We start from the raw sequence: 20,776 nt of genomic DNA on the forward strand, positions 1-20,776 counted from the left end.
CATGAACCACTACATCTACAACAGTAATGATGTATTGAATTCTGAAAATAAAAACCATGAAAAATGTTCCATTGTACGCAGCACATTGCTCCAGCTCGAAAATACAAGACAGAGAGATAAAAACCCGAGATGAGAGCTTGATATATAAAAATAAAGCCTACAAACAGAGCTGGCATAGAGGATGAAAATAAATCCAGGTTTTCAACACGTCTCCACAGTTATCCAGTCCAGAAGAGACCAACAGCTCTGCAGTCTGAACCGTCTTTGCTGCAGTCATCCCAGACTGATCCCAACACCGTCCACGGAGGAACACTCGCAGTCAGGCTTCATTTTGTCAGCAAGACTCAGAGGACTTTCATCAGCCACGGTGTGAAGTGTTGAGACCAGGTGGACCGTGTTGGACTGGAGACCGTCTGAATCACTGATCCTGAACAGGACTCCAGGCCAGAGGACAGCTCCAGAGGACATCTCCAGAGGACAGCTCCAGAGGACAGCTCCAGAGGACAGCTCCAGAGGACATCTCCAGGGGACAGCTCCAGAGGACATCTCCAGAGGACAGCTCCAGAGGACAGCTCCAGAGGACAGCTCCAGAGGACAGCTCCAGGGGACAGCTCCAGGGGACAGCTCCAGAGGACAGCTCCAGGGGACAGCTCCAGGGGACAGCTCCAGAGGACAGCTCCAGAGGACAGCTCCAGAGGACATCTCCAGGGGACAGCTCCAGAGGACATCTCCAGGGGACAGCTCCAGAGGACATCTCCAGGGGACAGCTCCAGAGGACATCTCCAGGGGACAGCTCCAGGGGACAGCTCCAGAGCTCCACGTCAGAGCTGCCCGGTAGTGAACTGGATCACCCCAGACCGAGGTCTGATCCACCATGTAGGACCCGCATCTAGAAGTCATAACAGCCAATAAAAAGATGGCTGACCTGAAAGAGGACGTCCACCGGCTGTCAGAGGAACAAAGGACACTCTGCTGTTCAGGACCCAGGCTGTGGCCCACCAACAATCTCAGCCGCCGCCGCCCCGGCACCCCGGCACCCCGGCACCCCGGCACCCCGGGTTCCCTCCTGCTCCACACCCGGCCACCAGCGCTCATGAGCAGAGGTCGTGGTCCGGGGGAAACCTAAACACAAGACCACCGCGGCTCCATTCTCCGTCTGGAACCGCTTCCTGGTTCTGACGCAGGATGAAGACGACGGCGCGGCCGGTGGGGAAGCCTCCGGGTCTGCGGCGGTCTCGGTTTCTCCTGCTTCTCCTTCATCCACTGGACCTGGTCCTCTCCTCAGCCGTCTTCACTCATCATCGGGGACAGCATCGTGAGGAAGACTCTCTTCTTTAACGCCAGCACACGGTGTTTTCCAGCACCACCGTCCCCACCATCCTGGATAAACTCCCGGAGCTCCTCCAGTCCGCCCCCCTGCTGTTCGCCGGGGTGATTGTTCATGTCGGGTCCAATGCCATGACCCGGCGACACTCCCAGCTCACCAAGAAGGATTTTAAAGACCTTTTCAATTTGCTGGAAAGCTGCAGGAAGACGGTCTTCATCAGCGGACCGCTCCCGACGCTCTTCCGGGGAGTGGGTTCTTCTCCAGGATCCTCAGATTGAATCTCCTGGCTCAGCAGTCCTGCTCAGCTCACAACCTTCACTTCATCGACAACTTAAACCTCTTCTGGAACCGCCCTGCTCTCTACCGTCACGATGGATTACATCCCATCAGGCTGGGCAGCTCCATTTCATCAGGGAACGTCCAGCTGCGGTAAGCCCCGCCCACTCTTCACACACCTCTCTCTCTGTTATCATCTCCAGTAGACAGCATGTCCACAAGAGGAGAGGACAAATATGTCAGTTTAAATGAAGAAACATGTTATTGGTCACATTCCTGGAGAATCTGGCCGAGGCGGTGGAGCAGCGTCCGTCTATAATTCTAATCTTCTAATCAGTCCTGGAACTGAAACTAAGCATAAAACTCACTAACTCCAGCTGGACAACACAGAAGCCAGTCCTGCTGGCTGGAGTGTATCCCCCCCTGCTCCACACTCTGAATGTTCAGACTTCCTCTCCAGTTTAGTCTCAAGTTCAGATCAAATCATTGTAATTTAGACTTCAGTATTCATGTAGACATGTTGACACTGACAGCCTTAACACTGCTTCAGTTCACTACTTGATGCAGGTGGTTTTTCACAGAAGGTGAATAAACCTAGCCTCGTGAACCAGCCCCGCCCACTCCTCATCCACATTTGGAGTTGGAGTTGGGCTCAGCCTGGATAGGAGCCCACAGAAACTCTTGCAGGAGGCGTCGATTACTCCTTCGACTGACAGCCAATCAGCGCTTCAAAACAAATACGTCAACAAAATGCATTGGCTTCTCTAAGGATTAGCATTAGCTCATTAGCTCTAGCTTCCCTACACACAAAGGACACGCGAATGTCTTTTCCTGTTAGAACCTCACAGGCGCAGGACTCTTGCTCTTGCTTGATTGTTGTAATTCTTGATATCTCGGCTCTAACTTTACTTATTGCAGCTTTCAGACGATGGTTAAGTAAAATCCGTAATCTCCGCTACGTGCAGTGATGGTGTCACTTCCGGTTTAGCCACGGAATTTGCCCAAAAAATTTGAAAACAAAAAGCGGCAACGCGTGATGGCTCGGCCGTTCACGATCCGAGTGGAATCCACTCTATGAGCTCCTACCAGACTGAGCCCAGCTCCACAATCCAAACGCATGAGGAGTGGGCGGGGCTGGTTTACAAGGCAAGAATAAACCTACTCATCACTTTAATCACACCCCTGACCCTGTTCTCGCCTATGGTATTGACATTGACCAATTAACAGTTTTCCCCAAAACCCTGTACTGTCTGATCACTTCCTGTTATCATGTGAGTTTACGTTTAACTGGCTTAAAGCACCTGGGAAAAACTTAACTTAGAAGATGTCTGTCAGAGGATAATGTGACCAAATTCAAGGAAATGATCCATCAATATTAAAGGAAAAGTTCGGTTTAAACAGCTTTCACGTTGTTTATAGAATGAAGTAGAACAATATCCTCACCCAGAAGGCCTGATCTGAACAGAGCTTCGGGAGAAATTTAGATCCAAAATCGAGCGGCGCACATCCGTATACGTCTAGTGGATGGGGCGTCGGTAACACTGCTCCCAAAACGGCTTTAATCGTCCAAAAACTCATTAGTTTCACCAATATTTCATCATGGTCCGCTCAGCCTCTCCTCCACGTCCACAACATCTTCATCCGACAGATATTCGTCCATTTTGTACTAAACTGGAAGAAGAAAGTTGTTGTGTAGCCTCCAGTTGCCCCGGAAACAGTGAGCCGTACTGCGCATGGCGCGGCAGCCGTAAACAAAGCTTTCAGTTCAGAGGCCGTACTTTTCTGTCCAAGCATTAGCATTAGCATTAGCATTAGCCCCATTCAGGTTGATTTAGTTGTAGATGGAGCGGCAGCCTCACTTCACTCCACACTTGATTCAACTGAAGTTAAAAACATCATCTCGGAGGAGGACAGCTCCACGGTAGTGGTGGAAAGGAGGACACTGTTATCCATCATGGATAACCCCGACGTGACCCCCCTCTCCACCACACACTGGACAGACAGCGGCGCTCCTTCTCCAACAGACTGCTACAGCGCCGCTGTCACCAGGACAGATACAGGAAGTCCTTCCTGCCACAGGGCGTCACCCGGGACAACAACTTCACCTGGCCGACAGGAAACTCACTACGGTGTGCTGCATCGGTTCTATTCTGCTCTTATCTATTATCCAAGCATCTTCACTTTTCTTTTCCTTCTGTCTGCCCACACCTCTTTTCTTTATTCAGCACATTTCACCGTTTGTGCTTATTATATATGTATGTATGTTGTGTATATATATTTGAGTATATATGTATGTATATAATGGGTGTTTGGGATAGGTATGTCAATAATGCATCTAATCAGGGGTGCACAATAAACGGTGCACTGGGCATGCGCTACCAAAGTAAAAATGTGTACGATGAAACACTGTAATGCTCATTTGCTGTACAAGATTTGGGGATAGCAAGGTGTGCATCTGTGTGTACCGCCCCCCCCGTACTGTCGGACCGGGGGGGCGGCGCTCACTCAGAGCTTTCTTTTTCAGGTGTGATGTTCTGCTGTTGTGAGTAAAATGACAAGCATAATACTTCAGACTGTCCTGTTTAGTCCTGTGCTGGGGGTACGGCAGCAGCACCGGGACAAAAAGCTCGCTGCGCCTCCAATGAAGCCCTCTGGCGCCCCCCAGGGGAGACGCACCCCTCACACTTTGAAACCGCTGGTTAAAGCAGATTACTGTATGAGCACTTTTATTTTTCAGAACTTTAATGTGAAAGTTAGAAGGTTTCAGACATCTGCTGCTGCTTCTCTCATTTTCAGTTGAACTTAAAAGCAGCTATGTAACATTGTCCACACATCCCTCTATTTTGTTTCTCCTGTGGTGTGTGGGAAAAAATGTATTAAAATGTGAGGACCAAACAAACAACCCAAGTTCTCCCCTGGAGAGCAAGACAAAAAATATCATGTGCACCCCTGTGTATCCCAGCTTCACTGTATATAATGTTTCTGCACTAATTGCATATTTTCACTTTTGTGTGCCATTGCTACTGATGCTGCTGTGACACTTGAATTTCCCAGTCTGGTATTAATAAAGTATCTCTCTATCTCTCTATCTTGAACAAACAACTGAGAACATTAATGATGACCATTCTGCTCAGATCAAAGTTAAACATGGAGTTCCACAGGGTTCTGTTTTAGGACCTATACTCTTCACATTCTCCATGCTTCCTTAGGAACATCACCAGGAACACTCCATTAACTTCCACTGTTATGCAGATGATACACAGATCTACTGATCAATGAAGCGAGATGACACTGATCAATTCGTCAAACTAAGAAGTTGTCTTAATGACATAAAAACCTGGATGAGTCATAATTTTCTCCTCCTACATTCAGATATAAAACAGAATTTATTTCATTTGGCCCAGAAACCTGAGAGGGAAATGATCTAATCAAATACTGACCCTGGATGGTGTTGCTTTAACTCCCAGTAACACTGTGAGGAACCTGGAGTGACCTTTGACCTTTAACTCCCACATAAACAGGTCTGCGGACCTCCTTCTTTCACCTGGTAATATTTCTAAAATCAGGAACATGCTGATTCAAAGCCAGGCTGAGAAATGAATCCATCATCTGTTCCTCAGAGCAGACTACTGGAATCCCTCTTATCAGGAACCAACAGCTGGAGAGAAGTCTTCAACTGGTTCAAAATGCTGCAGCGAGAGTTCTGAGGCGAACCAGCAGGAGAACACATCGGGAACAATATCAGCTTCTCTTCACTGCTTCCTGTTAAATCTAGAACAGGATTTGAAATCCTCCTCTTAACCTATCAGGCCCTGAACAACCAGGAACCATTATAGAGCTGTTAGTCCCAGACTGTCCCAGGAGAACGCTTGGTTCTCAGAGTTCTGGTCTGGAGGTTCTAGTTCTCTAAAAGTAGAACAGGAGGCAGAGCTTTCAGCCACCAGCCCCTGTGATGTAGAGCAGCTCCCGGTTTCTGTCAGGGATCCTGCTACACCGGCAGGGATCACCGGGTGGACACAGCGGCAACAAGTGTATTTCAAATTACCGCAACTCCTCGCTACTCCGTGCAAGTTTAATCATTCAAACTGCCCCTGAAAGCTGTGAAATGGGACTTCCTGGTGCCATTACATGCATTAACGGTAATGACTGAGTGCCGTGTGGGGAGACGGAGCGAATCAGCTAACCCTCCTAAACCTACGTCTGCTATTATAGTGCTAAAGGGTTTTATTAAAGCTTACAGTGAGCTCTCGCTCGCTCGCTCTCTCTCTCCTCTCTCTCCCTCCCCTCTCCCTCTCCAAAGGTTGTTCAAAGGGATGTGCTTCCTTCCTCAGGTCTTCTTGCTCATGGGATCTGCTGGCTTTCCTCTGTAACAGAGCCCAGAACTGACTGTGTATTTGGTTGTGCTGTATAAATAAAGCTGAGTTGAATTGACAGCCACCAGAGGGCAGCAGAGGTCCTAGCTCTGTCTGACTCTGACTGCAGGAGGAAGGAACAGGAGCTGTCGGATATCCCCACTTGATTGGCTGCGGCTGAGTCATATCCACCAATCACAGCGCAGAGGAAAGCAGCAGATGACAATAACATGAAGTTCTTTCATGTCTCAGTCGCAGATGACTAGTTGCTGGTATGAATGCCGTCATTTTCATATACAGGGGAGGAAATACTGCTGCAAGGAAAAGCCTCTTCCAGGATGTGCTCAGTAAATCACATCCTATCCAGCCTCTGCAGAGTCCAGAATGTGTTTCCATGACAACAAACCAACAATCCCAGGCAACCCCTCCAGCTTGTTGTTTCCACGTCTGAGTGGCCTGCACCAGGTGGACTGCCTCCACTGCAGTCCTCTGCTCCACACAGGGACAGGACGGGGATCGAACCATTGGCCGGGATGCGAGCAGACCTGTAAATACTGACAACACTCTGCCCGCAGAGTCAGAGGAACCCGGAGTTTAACCCCCCACCTCATGAGAACGACGGCAGCCAGCGGACATGAGCTCCCTGACAAAATACTGAGAGGAGGAGAGAGATGGCTGGTCCAACACCAGCAACTTACCAGCAGCTTAACCAGCAACCATTACCAGCAGCTTAACCAGCAACAAACAGCAGCTTAACCAGCAACATAACCAGCAACATACCCAGCAACATAACCAGCAGTTTTAACCAGCAGCTTAACCAGCAACATAACCAGCAGCTTAACCAGCAACATAACCAGCAACACAACCAGCAGCTTAACCAGCAGCTTAACCAGCAACATAACCAGCAACATAACCAGAAGCTTAACCAGCAACATAACCAGCAACATAACCAGCAACACAACCAGCAGCTTAACCAGCATCATAACCAGCAACACAACAGCAGCTAACCAGCATCATAACCAGCAACTTAATCAGCAACATAACCAGCAGCTTAACCAGCAACATAACCAGCAACACAACCAGCAGCTTAACCAGCATCATAACCAGCAACTTAATCAGCAACATAACCAGCAGCTTAACCAGCAGCTTAACCAGCATCATAACCAGCAACTTAATCAGCAACATAACCAGCAGCTTAACCAGCAACTTAACCAGCAACATAACCAGCAGCTTAACCAGCAACTTAACCAGCAACATAACCAGCAGCTTAACAAGCAACTTAACCAGCAACATAACCAGCAACTTAATCAGCAACATAACCAGCAGCTTAACCAGCAGCTTAACCAGCAACATAACCAGCAGCTTAACCAGCAACTTAACCAGCAACATAACCAGCAGCTTAACCAGCAGCTTAACCAGCAACTTAACCAGCAACATAACCAGCAGCTTAACCAGCAGCTTAACCAGCAACTTAACCAGCAACATAACCAGCAACATAACCAGCAGCTTAACCAGCAACTTAACCAGCAACATAACCAGCAGCTTAACCAGCAACATAACAAGCAGCTTAACCAGCAGCTTAACCAGCAACATAACCAGCAGCTTAACCAGCAACATAACAAGCAGCTTAACCAGCAGCTTAACCAGCAACATAACCAGCAACATAACCAGCAGCTTAACCAGCAACTTAACCAGCAATATAACCAGCAGCTTAACCAGCAACTTAACCAGCAACATAACCAGCAGCCTAACCAGCAGCTTAACCAGCAACACAACCAGCAACTTAAATAGCAACTTAACCAGCAGCTTAACCAGCAACTTAACCAGCAACATAACCAGCAACATAACCAGCAGCTTAACCAGCAGCTTAACCAGCAACTTAACCAGCAACATAACCAGCAGCTTAACCAGCAACATAACCAGCAACTTAACCAGCAGCTTAACCAGGAACTTAACCAGCAGCTTAACCAGCAGCTTAAACCAGGAACTTAATAGTAACTTAACCAGCAACATAACCAGCAGCTTAACCAGCAACTTAACCAGCAACATAACCAGCAGCTTAACCAGCAACATAACAAGCAGCTTAACCAGCATCATAACCAGCAACTTAACCAGCAACATAACCAGCAGCTTAACCAGCAACTTAACCAGCAATATAACCAGCAGCTTAACCAGCAACTTAACCAGCAACATAACCAGCAGCTTAACCAGCAGCTTAACCAGCAACACAACCAGCAACTTAATAGCAACTTAACCAGCAGCTTAACCAGCAACTTAACCAGCAACATAACCAGCAACATAACCAGCAGCTTAACCAGCAACTTAAATAGCAACATAACCAGCAGCTTAACCAGCAACATAACCAGCAACATAACCAGCAGCTTAACCAGCAACTTAACCAGCAACATAACCAGCAACACAACCAGCAGCTTAACCAGCAGCTTAACCAGCAACATAACCAGCAACACAACCAGCAGTTTAACCAGCAGCTTAACCAGCAACATAACCAGCAACACAACCAGCAGCTTAACCAGCATCATAACCAGCAACTTAACCAGCAACATAACCAGCAGCTTAACCAGCAACTTAACCAGCAACATAACCAGCAGCTTAACAAGCAACTTAACCAGCAACATAACCAGCAACTTAATCAGCAACATAACCAGCAGCTTAACCAGCAGCTTAACCAGCAACATAACCAGCAGCTTAACCAGCAACTTAACCAGCAACATAACCAGCAGCTTAACCAGCAACATAACAAGCAGCTTAACCAGCAGCTTAACCAGCAACATAACCAGCAGCTTAACCAGCAACTTAACCCAGCAATATAACCAGCAGCTTAACAGCAACTTAACCAGCAACATAACCAGCAGCCTAACCAGCAGCTTAACCAGCAACACAACCAGCACTTAAATAGCAACTTAACCAGCAGCTTAACCAGCAACTTAACCAGCAACATACCAGCAACATAACCAGCAGCTTAACAGCAGCTTAACCAGCAACTTAACCAGCAACATAACCAGCAGCTTAACCAGCAACATAACCAGCAACATAACCAGCAACTTAACCAGCAGCTTAACCAGGAACTTAACCAGCAGCTTAACAGCAGCTTAACCAGGAACTTAAATAGTAACTTAACCAGCAACATAACCAGCAGCTTAACCAGCAACTTAACCAGCAACATAACCCAGCAGCTTAACCAGCAAATAACAAGCAGCTTAACCAGCATCATAACCAGCAACATAACCAGCAACATAACCAGCAGCTTAACCAGCAACTTAACCAGCAATATAACCAGCAGCTTAACCAGCAACCTTAACCAGCAACATAACCAGCAGCTTAACAGCAGCTTAACCAGCAACACAACCAGCAACTTAAATAGCAACTTAACCAGCAGCTTAACCAGCAACTTAACCAGCAACATAACCAGCAACATAACCCCAGCAGCTTAACCAGCAACTTAAATTAGCAACATAACCAGCCGCTTAACCAGCAACATAACCAGCAACTTAACCAGCAGCTTACCAGGAACTTAACCAGCAGCTTAACCAGCAGCTTAACGGTGCATTAAGGAGTTTGCACGCTTCATGGGAAACAGCGCCCCCTGCAGGCCTTGGGCGTAACTGCAGCTTTATGTGAAACACTGGTGCCTGTGGCTTGAAGAGGGGAAGTCCTTCATGGCTCTGTAGCAGCGCTGCCAGTAACCTGTAAGGTTCTCCGGCCTGGTGGGGTCTGTGTGGAGCTGCAGAGCCAGAAGCCGGTCTGTTCTTACTTTCTGGAAGCTCCATCCTCAGCACTGCTCAGCTGTTGCTGCTAGGCCTCTGGCGGAAGTAATGGCAGACAAAACGAAACTTAGGAAATAGTGCCAGCACGAGGCGCATTACGTCACAGCCTCTCAAATTTCTCCCCCGAAAAATTCTGGAGCCCCGACCAGCACTGTGACTTTCAAGTGACAATTTAGCGCTGTTAGCGGTGCTTACAATGAATATATCAGGGCACATTGTACACACCACTGAATATTTGTAACATATTTATGGTGGAAAATAAGTATTTTTAAATCTGAAAAAGTCCTTAATGCACCTTTAACCAGCAGCTTAACCAGTTATTCAGCAAGTTGACCATCAACTTAACCAGTAACTTAATCAGGAACTGAACCAGCAGCCTGTGAGCACGTGCTCGGCTGGTGTCACGTGCACACATGCGCACGGCCAGTCGACCGACGACGTCGTTATAAAATACGGACTGCTGCACTTCTTGGTGACCTCGGGAACTCACATCTGATTGGCTCTGGAACCTGGAGGAGTGACGGTCTGGCCCCGCCAGTGGGACGGCTTTGATGGGTTTCACTCCACAGTTCTGACTTCCAAAGCAGAGTCAGAGCAGGACCCTTCTGAACCCCTCTGAAACCTCTCTGAGTCCACCGCGCTTCGAAACCGTGACCGGTCTGACGGGCGCCGTGTGACCGCTGGACTCTACCTCAGTGATGGGCGAGCTGCTCTCCGCCGCCTCCTCCTGGGTGTCCGAAGCGATGGCCGGAGCCGCGGAACTCTTCGTAAAGGAGATCCTCCTCACTGCCCAGGTCCTCCCCGAGTCCCGGCCTATCGGACGCCCCGTCAGGGACCACCACCGCTGAGGGAGAGGGGCAGAAACACACAGGTCAACACACCACTGCTGAGGGAGAGGGGCAGAAACACACAGGTCAACACACCACCGCTGAGGGAGAGGGGCAGAAACACACAGGTCAACACACCACTGCTGAGGGAGAGGGGCAGAAACACACAGGTCAACACACCACTGCTGAGGGAGAGGGGCAGAAACACACAGGTCAACACACCACTGCTGAGGGAGAGGGGCAGAAACACACCACCGCTGCCCCTTACGGTGGTTTTGATATCCTGTTTTAAGTTACATGGAAACCAGTACACTATCCTTCTTAGCAACACACTGTGTGTGTGTGTGTGTGTGTGTGTGTGTGTGTGTGTGTGTGTGTGTGTGTACGCTCTCTCTAACTACCTGCCTGAGGAGCTATAAATAGCGCTGCTGTCACACCTCTTGCAGGCGTCGCCCTGGCGGCCTGCCAGCAGCTGTTACCACGGCGGTCGTATCCGTGGAGACAAATCACCGTGGAGACGGAGGAGGATGCTGGGTCTGCCTCCACATCCTCCTCGTGCCTCACCTGAACCTCTCCACCCGGAGCTACCGTCACCACTGCACCGAGGACCTGCTGCTCTGAGCTGCCCAACATGAGGTCTGTGGACCACAATCAGTCCTTCACACATCTGGATGGAGCGTCGATCACAAAGACACCGAGAGCAGCTGCTGTCTGGAGCGGTGTAGTGCAAACTTCAACACGACATGTTTCACCTTCACACCCTGCAGAACACACACCCTGCCTGACACCCAGGAGAACACGTCAGTGTCCCCAGCGATGGTGTGATCCACTGCTCTGTAACACTGTCTGCAGCGGGACCACAGCTGGACCACAGCTGGACCACAGCTGGACCACAGCGGGACCACAGCTGGACCACAGCGGGACCACAGCTGGACCACAGCTGGACCACAGCTGGACCACAGCTGGACCACAGCGGGACCACAGCTGGACCACAGCTGGACCACAGCTGGACCACAGCTAGACCACAGCTGGACCACAGCGGGACCACAGCTGGACCACAGCTAGACCACAGCTGGACCACAGCTGGACCACAGATGGTTCTTGTTTTAGTTTGTTCGGGTTCTGGATCTGGTGATTCTCTGTGTGGGTGGATTCCTCTTCCTGTGTGTGAACCGGTCCTGGTACGCCTTGTTCCAGCAGGAAGTGTCCTTGGAGTTTGAATGCTGAGGTTTGATTCCTTCAGCTGGGGGCTGGTCTGATCCTCTGTGGGACGAGGCCTTGATGAGGTTCTCTCGGTCTTGGGTTGGGTTGTTGACGCTGAGGCTCTGGTGTTTCATCCTCATCTCTGTATGGGAGGTGGAACTGAGGTGGCTCTTCGTGCTTCCTGTTTCCTGTTTCTCCAAACGGCAGGGTGGCTTCCAGATCTCCCTTGATCAGCTGGATGATGCTGGTTCTCTTGTTTAGGACAGTGCCGCTTTCAGTCTGACGAATTGGTTCAGGAAAGATGTTTTGATGACGTGTGGCTGTGGGGCGGCTGTGGCTCAGTGGGAGAGCAGTCGTCTGACATTCTGGAGGTTGTTAGTTCGATTCCTGTCTCCCCCTGTCTGCATGTCAAAGTGTCCTTGGGCAAGACACTGAACCCTACATCGCCCCCAGTGGATTGACTGAGCCGCCTCCACTGGTGTGTGAATGGGTGACTGTGATATTGCAGGTGAAGCGCTTTGGGCTCTGTCATGCAGGGTGAAAGCGCTATATAAGTGTAGAACATTTATCATTTAATGACATGTATCGGCTGAACATGCAGTCGTCCTCAGAGCGTCGCCTGGCGTACGGCGGCGTCGCTTTAGACCAGGTGACAGATCAGAACAGTCCATCAGGATCTGTCAAGATCCATCAGGATCCGTCAGGATCCGTCAGGAGGTCGACAATCCAGCCTGGTGTTCTGTCATGTATTATGTTTTATACGCTGCTCAAAAAAAAAAAAAAAAAAAAATAGAGGAACACTTTTTAAATCAGAGTGTAGCAACCTATCGGTCCAACGTCTGGGATATTGATCTGGTGGGTTCAGTATCAGAGGGGGTTGTTAATCAGTTTCCGCTGCTTTGGTGTTAGTGAAATCAACAACAGGGGCAACAGAGGGGCAACAGTGAGACGGCCCCTAAAACAGGAATGGTTTTCCAGGTTCCCTCCTCGTCTCTTTTGGCTGATTTTTTACTGACTGACTTTCTACTGCTGTGGTTTCTCATTCGGCTTGGATCGACTTCTCTGTGGATAGCATGGTGCGCTAGCTGGACGCTACAGAGGCTGCACAAGTCGTCCCACTCCTCCAGGATGGAACATCAACACGGCCGCTGCAAGGTTTGCCGTGTCTCCCAGCACAGTCTCCTGAGCATGGAGGACATTCCAGGAGAGCTGGACAGGGCTGGAGAAGCTCCTTAAACCCTCAGCAGGATCGGTATCTGGAGGAGCAGGATGAGCTCTGCCAGAGCCCAAGATGACCTCCAGCAGTGTGAATGTTTCTGACCAAACCATCAGAAACAGGCTCCAGCAGGGCCTGTGGGCCCGGCGTCCTGCAGTGAGCCCTGCGCTCACTGCCCAGCACCGTCGAGCTCGACTGGCATTTGCCATCGACCATCGGAATTGGCAACTATGCCCCTGGCGCCCACTCTTCACCGATGAGAGCAGGTTCCAGCTGAGCACGTGCGACAGACGGGTCAGGGTCTGGAGACGCCGTGGAGAAGGTTCTGCTGCCTGCAGCATCATCCAGCAGGACCGGTCTGCTGGTCGGTGGTGGTCCGGAAGGACTCACAGACCTCCACGGGTTAGATGACGGCACCCTGACTGCTATTAGGGATCGGGATGAGATCCTTGGACCCTTTGTCAGAACCTACGCTGGTGCAGTGGGACCTGGTTCCTGCTGGTCCACGATAATGCCCGACCTCATGTGGCTCGGGTATGCAGGCAGATCCTGGAGGATGAAGGAATTGATACCGTGGACTGGCTGGCTGAGCTGAACCCAACAGAAACCTCTGGTCCATCATGTTCAGGTCCATCCGGCGCCGGCAGGCTGCTCCTCAGACTGCCCCCGACGGTGTCAGGCATGTGTTCAAGCACGAGGGAGGCCCCACAGCCTGCTGACAATGATTCTGAGTTGCTACAATGTCATTTTGGCAAAATGGACCAGTCTGCTGCTTCATTTCTTCACTTTGATTTTTGGGGTGTCTTTGATTTCCCCCCTTTATAGGGTGATCATTTTCACTTCTAACAAGTTATAGGGCAACATTTTGTTACTAATACATCACCTACTTATTACCAGGACAGATATTCAAGATCGTTTTCCCCCGTTTAGATCTGATGGGTTTTCGAAGTGTTCCTCTAATTGTTTTTTAGCAGTGTATTATGTCATATGTTTACAGTGTTTGGTTCTCACTGTCCTCCACTGTTCAGCACAGGACAGCACAGGACAGGACGGGACGGGATGGGACTGGACGGGACGGGACGGGACGGGACAACACAGGACGAGACAGGACGGGACGGGACGGAACAGGACGGAACAGGACAGCACAGGACAGCACAGGACAGGACGGGACGGGATGGGACTGGACGGGACGGGACGGGATGGGACTGGACGGGACGGGACGGGACAACACAGGACGAGACAGGACGGGACGGGACGGAACAGGACAGCACAGGACAGCACAGGACAGGACGGGACGGGATGGGACGGGACGGGACGGGATGGGACGGGATAACACAGGACGAGACAGGACGGGACGGGACGGGACGGGACGGGACGGAACAGGACAGCACAGGACGGGACAGGACGGGACGGGACAGGACAGGACCGGATGGGACAGAGCGGCCAGGGACCAGTGTGTAGCAGTGTGTAGCAGTGTGTAGCAGTGTGTAGCAGTGTGTAGCAGTGTGGGGAAGAGTGTTCGTGAGTTTGGACTGTTGCATTTAATCATCCCCAGTCCCTGAATGTAGGTTAGTCATATTAGTGGATCACATTCTTCTGCATGGAGGACAGCCCACAGTCACTGTGTGTGTGTGTGTGTGTGTGTGTGTGTGTGTGTGTGTGTGTAAAGCACGTGATTGGACTGACTGCCTACAAGCAATTGGTCTTTGAACAAGCACAAGGGAAGAAGAGAGGTCTGTGTGTGTGTGTGTGTGTGTGTGGTGTGTGTGTGTGTGTGTGTGGTGTGTGTCTGTGTGTGTCTGTGTGTGTGTGTGTCTGTGTGTGTGTGTGTCTGTGTGTGTGTGTGTGTGTGTGTGTGTGTGTGTGTCTGTGTGTGTGTGTGTGTGTGTGTGTCTGTGTGTGTGTGTGTGTGTGTGTGTGTGTGTGTCTGTGTGTGTGTGTGTGTGTGTGTGTGTGTGTGTGTGTGTGTGTGTGTGTGTGTGTGTGTGTGTGTGTGTCTTCAATCCTCCAGCGGAGATGAATCCCACTCATGTTTTCAACGTTCTGAAAACAATGTCTGTTTCTGCAGGAAGGTCAAACACACAGGATGTAGTTTCCATGTCGGTCCACTAGTTGGTGCCACTGTGTGTTTCTGTACTGAAACCGCAGAGAACCACACACTCTGAACATGAACACTGGAGAACACGGAGAACCACACACTCTGAACATGAACACTGGAGAACTCAGACATTTATCTGGACAGAACACCATGTTGGATTGTTGTTACGGTGACTGTCAACTCTAAAACTACCAAGTCCCACTAGGATACAGACTGGGACTGGGACTGGGACCAGGACCAGGACCAGGACCAGGAGCAGATTGAAGGAGATGGGGTTGGAGTATTCCTGAAGTTCCTCAGTTTCACTGTTGTCGCGTAAAATTGCACAAAATTCCACAAAAGTTTAGAATTTTGATTTGAAATCATTTTTGCGTAAATGGGTCCTCAACTTCACACACACACACACACACACACACACACACACACACACACACACACACGCACACACACACACACACACACACACGTGTTTATCTTTGTTAGCTTGTGAGCAGAGGAAGCGTGCAGCTCGACTCGCCGCCTCCTGGCTGTCCACACACGGACGTGTTCAGTGCTGCATCTGGAAGGAGAGAACCAGCAGGACGGCTGAGGGACGAGGAAGCACCGGTCAGAAAACAGACCCGGAACGTTCTCCTCATTCAAACACCAGTCCGCAGTACAAAGTCACACCCTGCGACCTTCAGCCTGACCTTGAGCCTGACCTTGGACTGCTCTCAGGTCTCCAGCCAGACCCCGGTCCTCATGCCGGTCTGTTCTGCTGAGAACCAACAGCTGTCAGTCAGCGCTGTTCTCAGGGTCTTTTCTCTGTGGTTTCATCACTGAAACAACCAACAGCACCAACTAGTGGACCAACATGAGAACTACAGGGTTTCAGAACGTCTGCTGGTTCGGTGGAGAACCGATATCTTTTAGAAAATGTTGCTCTGTAAACAGCTGACCTCTGACAGGCGGACCGGGACTGGCCCGAGCTGAGCCGAGCAGGAAGAAGAAAGGTGAAGCTTCCTCAGAAGTGCTGCGCTGCCGTCCGTCTGTCCTGAACTCACGACACCAAAGAAACGTTATGCAGCAGCAGCATTCAGAACAGCCTGCACTGCTTCTGTTCACACATGAAAACATCCCAATGAGCTTTACACAGTTCCTCTGTCCATCCAGACAACAGGTTCACTCTGCTCAGCAGAACGAGCAGCCTCATCTGCAGCTCTCACACTGGCTACGTTTACATGTCGTCAGCATCGGGGTTCAGGTCAATATTCCGGTTTCTGAAACATCTGGAATAACCTGTTTACATGTTTAAACAGAGTTCCTCCTGTTTACATGATCAGGATCTCCTCATTCAAACCGTGGGACACAGACGACGCCATGACTGCATTTCCACTTCATGCCACTAGGAGTGCTGTTTGCATGTTCAACCTTATTTTACACAGACGCCACAGAGGAAGAAGGCCTGCAGGCTGCAGGCTCTCTGCATGTTGTTAGAAAAAGAGCAGCCAGCAAGACGTGGTCACATGTTCAATGATGTGATGCAGCGTTTTTTCAGTAAAAGAGAAGAACTGAACCATCGTTTCCGCACATTTTCTTTACTTATAGTAGCAGCTAAACTGTGTCACCAGTAGTTCCTGTACTCAAAAGACCAGATTCCCTACAGATCGAACATGGTAGAACTACAAACATCGAGGAGGTTCTAAAGCCAACCAGTCCTCAAAGAAAGAACCAAAACAGTTCCTGCTCTTCATCTGATCAAAGCACATCAGAGATAAATGAAGATTTATGATGATCAGTCATCCAATCAGAAACGAGCAGCTCTAAAGGTCACACCCTCACACACTGAAGAAGAACCTTGACACAGAACCAGGGCAACCAGGGCAAAATCCTCAAGGGTAAAAGAGTTCCCTGGCACTACGATAGGGCCCGGGCCCCACAGTGAACAGGCACCAGGTTCCTTACATGGTTCTGGGTAAAGGAAGTTCCCGTGATGATTCCAGCTGTTGTGGGAAAGTTCCTGTGAAGTTCTTGGTTCTTGCACAAAGTTTCCATGGTAGAAATGCAGCTATAATTAGCTTCTCCCTGTGTGTGAGCTTCTTCATGACCCTGAGACTGGAGGTCAGGACAAACCGTCATCAGCTGAAGCCAGAGAGGGACAAACAGCTGGAGAAGACACGCTCCCACTGACTACTCTGTAGAGCCACTATAGAGGAGCTGCAAGGTCACTATAGAGGAGCTGTAGAGCCACTATAGAGCAGCTGTAGAGGAACTATAGAGCAGCTGCAAGGTCGATATAGAGGAGATGTAGAGTCAGTATAGAGCAGCTGTAGAGCCACTACTGAGGAGATGTAGAGTCACTATAGAGCAGCTGTAGAGCCACTATAGAGGAGCTGTAGAGTCACTATCGAGCAGCTGTAGAGTCACTATAGAGGAGCTGTAGAGTCACTATAGAGCAGCTGTAGAGTCACTATAGAGCAGCTGTAGAGTCACTATAGAGGAGCTGCAAGGTCGATATAGAGGAGATGTAGAGTCACTATAGAGCAGCTGTAGAGTCACTATAGAGGAGCTGTAGAGTCACTATAGAGCAGCTGTAGAGTCACTATAGAGCAGCTGTAGAGTCACTATAGAGGAGCTGCAAGGTCGATATAGAGGAGCTGTAGAGCCACTATAGAGCAGCTGTAGAGTCACTATAGAGGAGCTGTAGAGTCACTATAGAGGAGCTGCAAGGTCGATATAGAGGAGATGTAGAGTCACTATAGAGCAGCTGTAGAGTCACTATAGAGCAGCTGTAGAGCCACTATAGAGGAGCTGTAGAGCCACTATAGAGGAGCTGTAGAGCCACTATAGAGGAGCTGCAAGGTCGATATAGAGGAGATGTAGAGTCACTATAGAGCAGCTGTAGAGTCACTATAGAGCAGCTGTAGAGTCACTATAGAGGAGCTGTAGAGTCACTATAGAGGAGCTGCAAGGTCGATATAGAGGAGATGTAGAGTCACTATAGAGCAGCTGTAGAGTCACTATAGAGCAGCTGTAGAGTCACTATAGAGGAGCTGTAGAGTCACGATAGAGGAGCTGTAGAGTCACTATAGAGGAGCTGCAAGGTCGATATAGAGGAGATGTAGAGTCACTATAGAGCAGCTGTAGAGTCACTATAGAGCAGCTGTAGAGTCACTATAGAGGAGCTGCAAGGTCGATATAGAGGAGATGTAGAGTCACTATAGAGCAGCTGTAGAGTCACTATAGAGCAGCTGTAGAGCCACTATAGAGGAGCTGTAGAGTCACTATAGAGCAGCTGTAGAGTCACTATAGAGGAGCTGCAAGGTCGATATAGAGGAGATGTAGAGTCACTATAGAGCAGCTGTAGAGTCACTATAGAGGAGCTGCAAGGTCGATATAGAGGAGATGTAGAGTCACTATAGAGCAGCTGTAGAGTCACTATAGAGCAGCTGTAGAGCCACTACAGAGGAGCTGTAGAGTCACTATAGAGCAGCTGTAGAGTCACTATAGAGCAGCTGTAGAGTCACTATAGAGGAGCTGTAGAGCCACTATAGAGCAGCTGTGGAGTCACTATAGAGCAGCTGTAGAGCCACTATAGAGGAGCTGTAGAGTCACTATAGAGGAGCTGTAGAGTCACTATAGAGGAGCTGTAGAGTCACTATAGAGGAGCTGTAGAGCCACTATAGAGCAGCTGTAGAGTCACTATAGAGCAGCTGTAGAGTCACTATAGAGGAGCTGTAGAGTCACTATAGAGGAGCTGCAAGGTCAATATAGAGGAGATGTAGAGTCACTATAGAGCAGCTGTAGAGTCACTATAGAGCAGCTGTAGAGCCACTATAGAGGAGCTGTAGAGCCACTATAGAGGAGCTGTAGAGCCACTATAGAGCAGCTGTAGAGCCACTATAGAGGAGCTGTAGAGCCACTATAGAGCAGCTGTAGAGCCACTATAGAGGAGATGTAGAGTCACTATAGAGCAGCTGTAGAGTCACTATAGAGCAGCTGTAGAGTCACTATAGAGGAGCTGTAGAGCCACTATAGAGGAGCTGTAGAGTCACTATAGAGCAGCTGTAGAGCCACTATAGAGGAGCTGTAGAGTCACTATAGAGCAGCTGTAGAGTCACTATAGAGCAGCTGTAGAGTCACTATAGAGGAGCTGTAGAGCCACTATAGAGCAGCTGTAGAGCCACTATAGAGGAGATGTAGAGCCACTATAGAGCAGTTGAACCACATGTGGCAGACCTGAGGTATTTCCGACCGTCTGTTTGAACGTGTCTTTTCACAGTTTCTTTTGGTCTCCAGAACGGGCCAGTGAGCTTCTATGTTCGTGTTAGCAGTAAGTAGTCTTTGTTTGTAGCCAGTAGAACCCCAGAATGAGTGTATATGCATCAGCAGGTCTGTTCATGTTCGTCCCTTCAGACCATAGCTGTCCACAGTCCTGACCTCCAGCTGTAGGGCTGGGACGATGCGTCGACGTAATCGACGTAATCAATTATGTAAATACGTTGACGTCTAATTCATGCGTTGACGCGTTGCTATGGTTGCAAGCCCATGGCGGCTACTCACACGCGCACACTCAGAAGACCAGTTAAGATGGAGGAGGCAACAAACCAGCCTGAAAAAGGATGTAAACGAGCTCGCCCTCGCTCATCTAAAGCATGGGAATACTTCAAGCACAGCAGCAAATGTAGTAATGTTGTCATTTGCACTCTGTGCAAAATAGAAATGGCTTACCATTCCAGCACAACAGCTATGATGGAGCCCATGAAACGAAGGAATCCCATCATTTCTCTGCATGATGACGGCCGAAAAAAGTAAGTAACCTTAGCGCTAGCATCATTCCACGTTAGTGTTGTAAAACCCTCACTGTGAAATATAGTCTTGTTGCTATAATTCGCTAATCGCTAAGCTAGTTAGCTAGGCTAGTTAGCGTAGCGAATGCTAACGGAGCTACGTAGTAAATTTTGACGGAGCCACACTATATCCATGTTGCAAAATATGAGCTAGAAAGCCGACAACACGCAGTTCAACCCATGAGTTCATCACAGATAGGCTAGTTACCCACGTTAAGACCATTTAAATTTGTTAGCTAATCATACAGAACTGAGGTGGAGTTGAGACTAGCTAGCTAGCTTTAAGACCCACCACCATAGCTGTTCTAATGTGCACGGACTTGTGTGTTTTCTAGGATAAAGCAAACAAGTGTGGAAACGTTTGTCTTGAAAGGGAACACGGATCCATGCACTCCACAAAAGGCAGCCAAGCGGTCCCAAAGCATCCTGACAGAGGTACATACATAAACTATAGCTCACTGCTTCATAACTTCATAACTTCATGTGCATTCCCTTTTCATTATTTTTCATTTGTGTGAGTGTGTGTGTGTGAATGGGTGTGAATGCGGGGAGTGTGGGAGGGAAAGGGGAATTGTTATTTGTTATTTTTGTTAAACTGGTGTAAAAATACTGTATGCGAGGAACACGGTGTACTGTCTTGTGGTGATGACTCCAGGAAGATTAGCTGTACTTGTTACAGCTAATGGAGATCATAATAAATACAAACACGATCCCTCTCCCATTGCACATTTTAGTTGGAACAGTGGTCTCAAAATTAAATTATTACAATTTAGTTAGTAGTTGTAGTAGTAATAGTAGTAGGTGTGTTTTATTGTGTCCTTATTTGGATTATCTAATAATTCTTAAGTTTCTTGAATTGTAAG

At 49.1% G+C, this 20,776-nt stretch overlaps 1 protein-coding gene across 1 annotated transcript in view; it reads right to left on the reverse strand.

The window, feature by feature from the left end:
- Positions 1–20,776, reverse strand: part of LOC115394528 (rho guanine nucleotide exchange factor 4-like) — a 62,959-nt gene that overhangs the window by 23,708 nt on the left and 18,475 nt on the right. Inside the window, 1 exon segment of the mRNA XM_030099860.1 lies at positions 10,432–10,584. The gene's annotated coding sequence lies outside the window, so the exon portion shown is untranslated.

The sequence above is a fragment of the Salarias fasciatus genome, chromosome 9 (assembly GCF_902148845.1).
Source record: "Salarias fasciatus chromosome 9, fSalaFa1.1, whole genome shotgun sequence".
Classification (NCBI taxonomy): Eukaryota; Metazoa; Chordata; class Actinopteri; order Blenniiformes; family Blenniidae; genus Salarias; species Salarias fasciatus.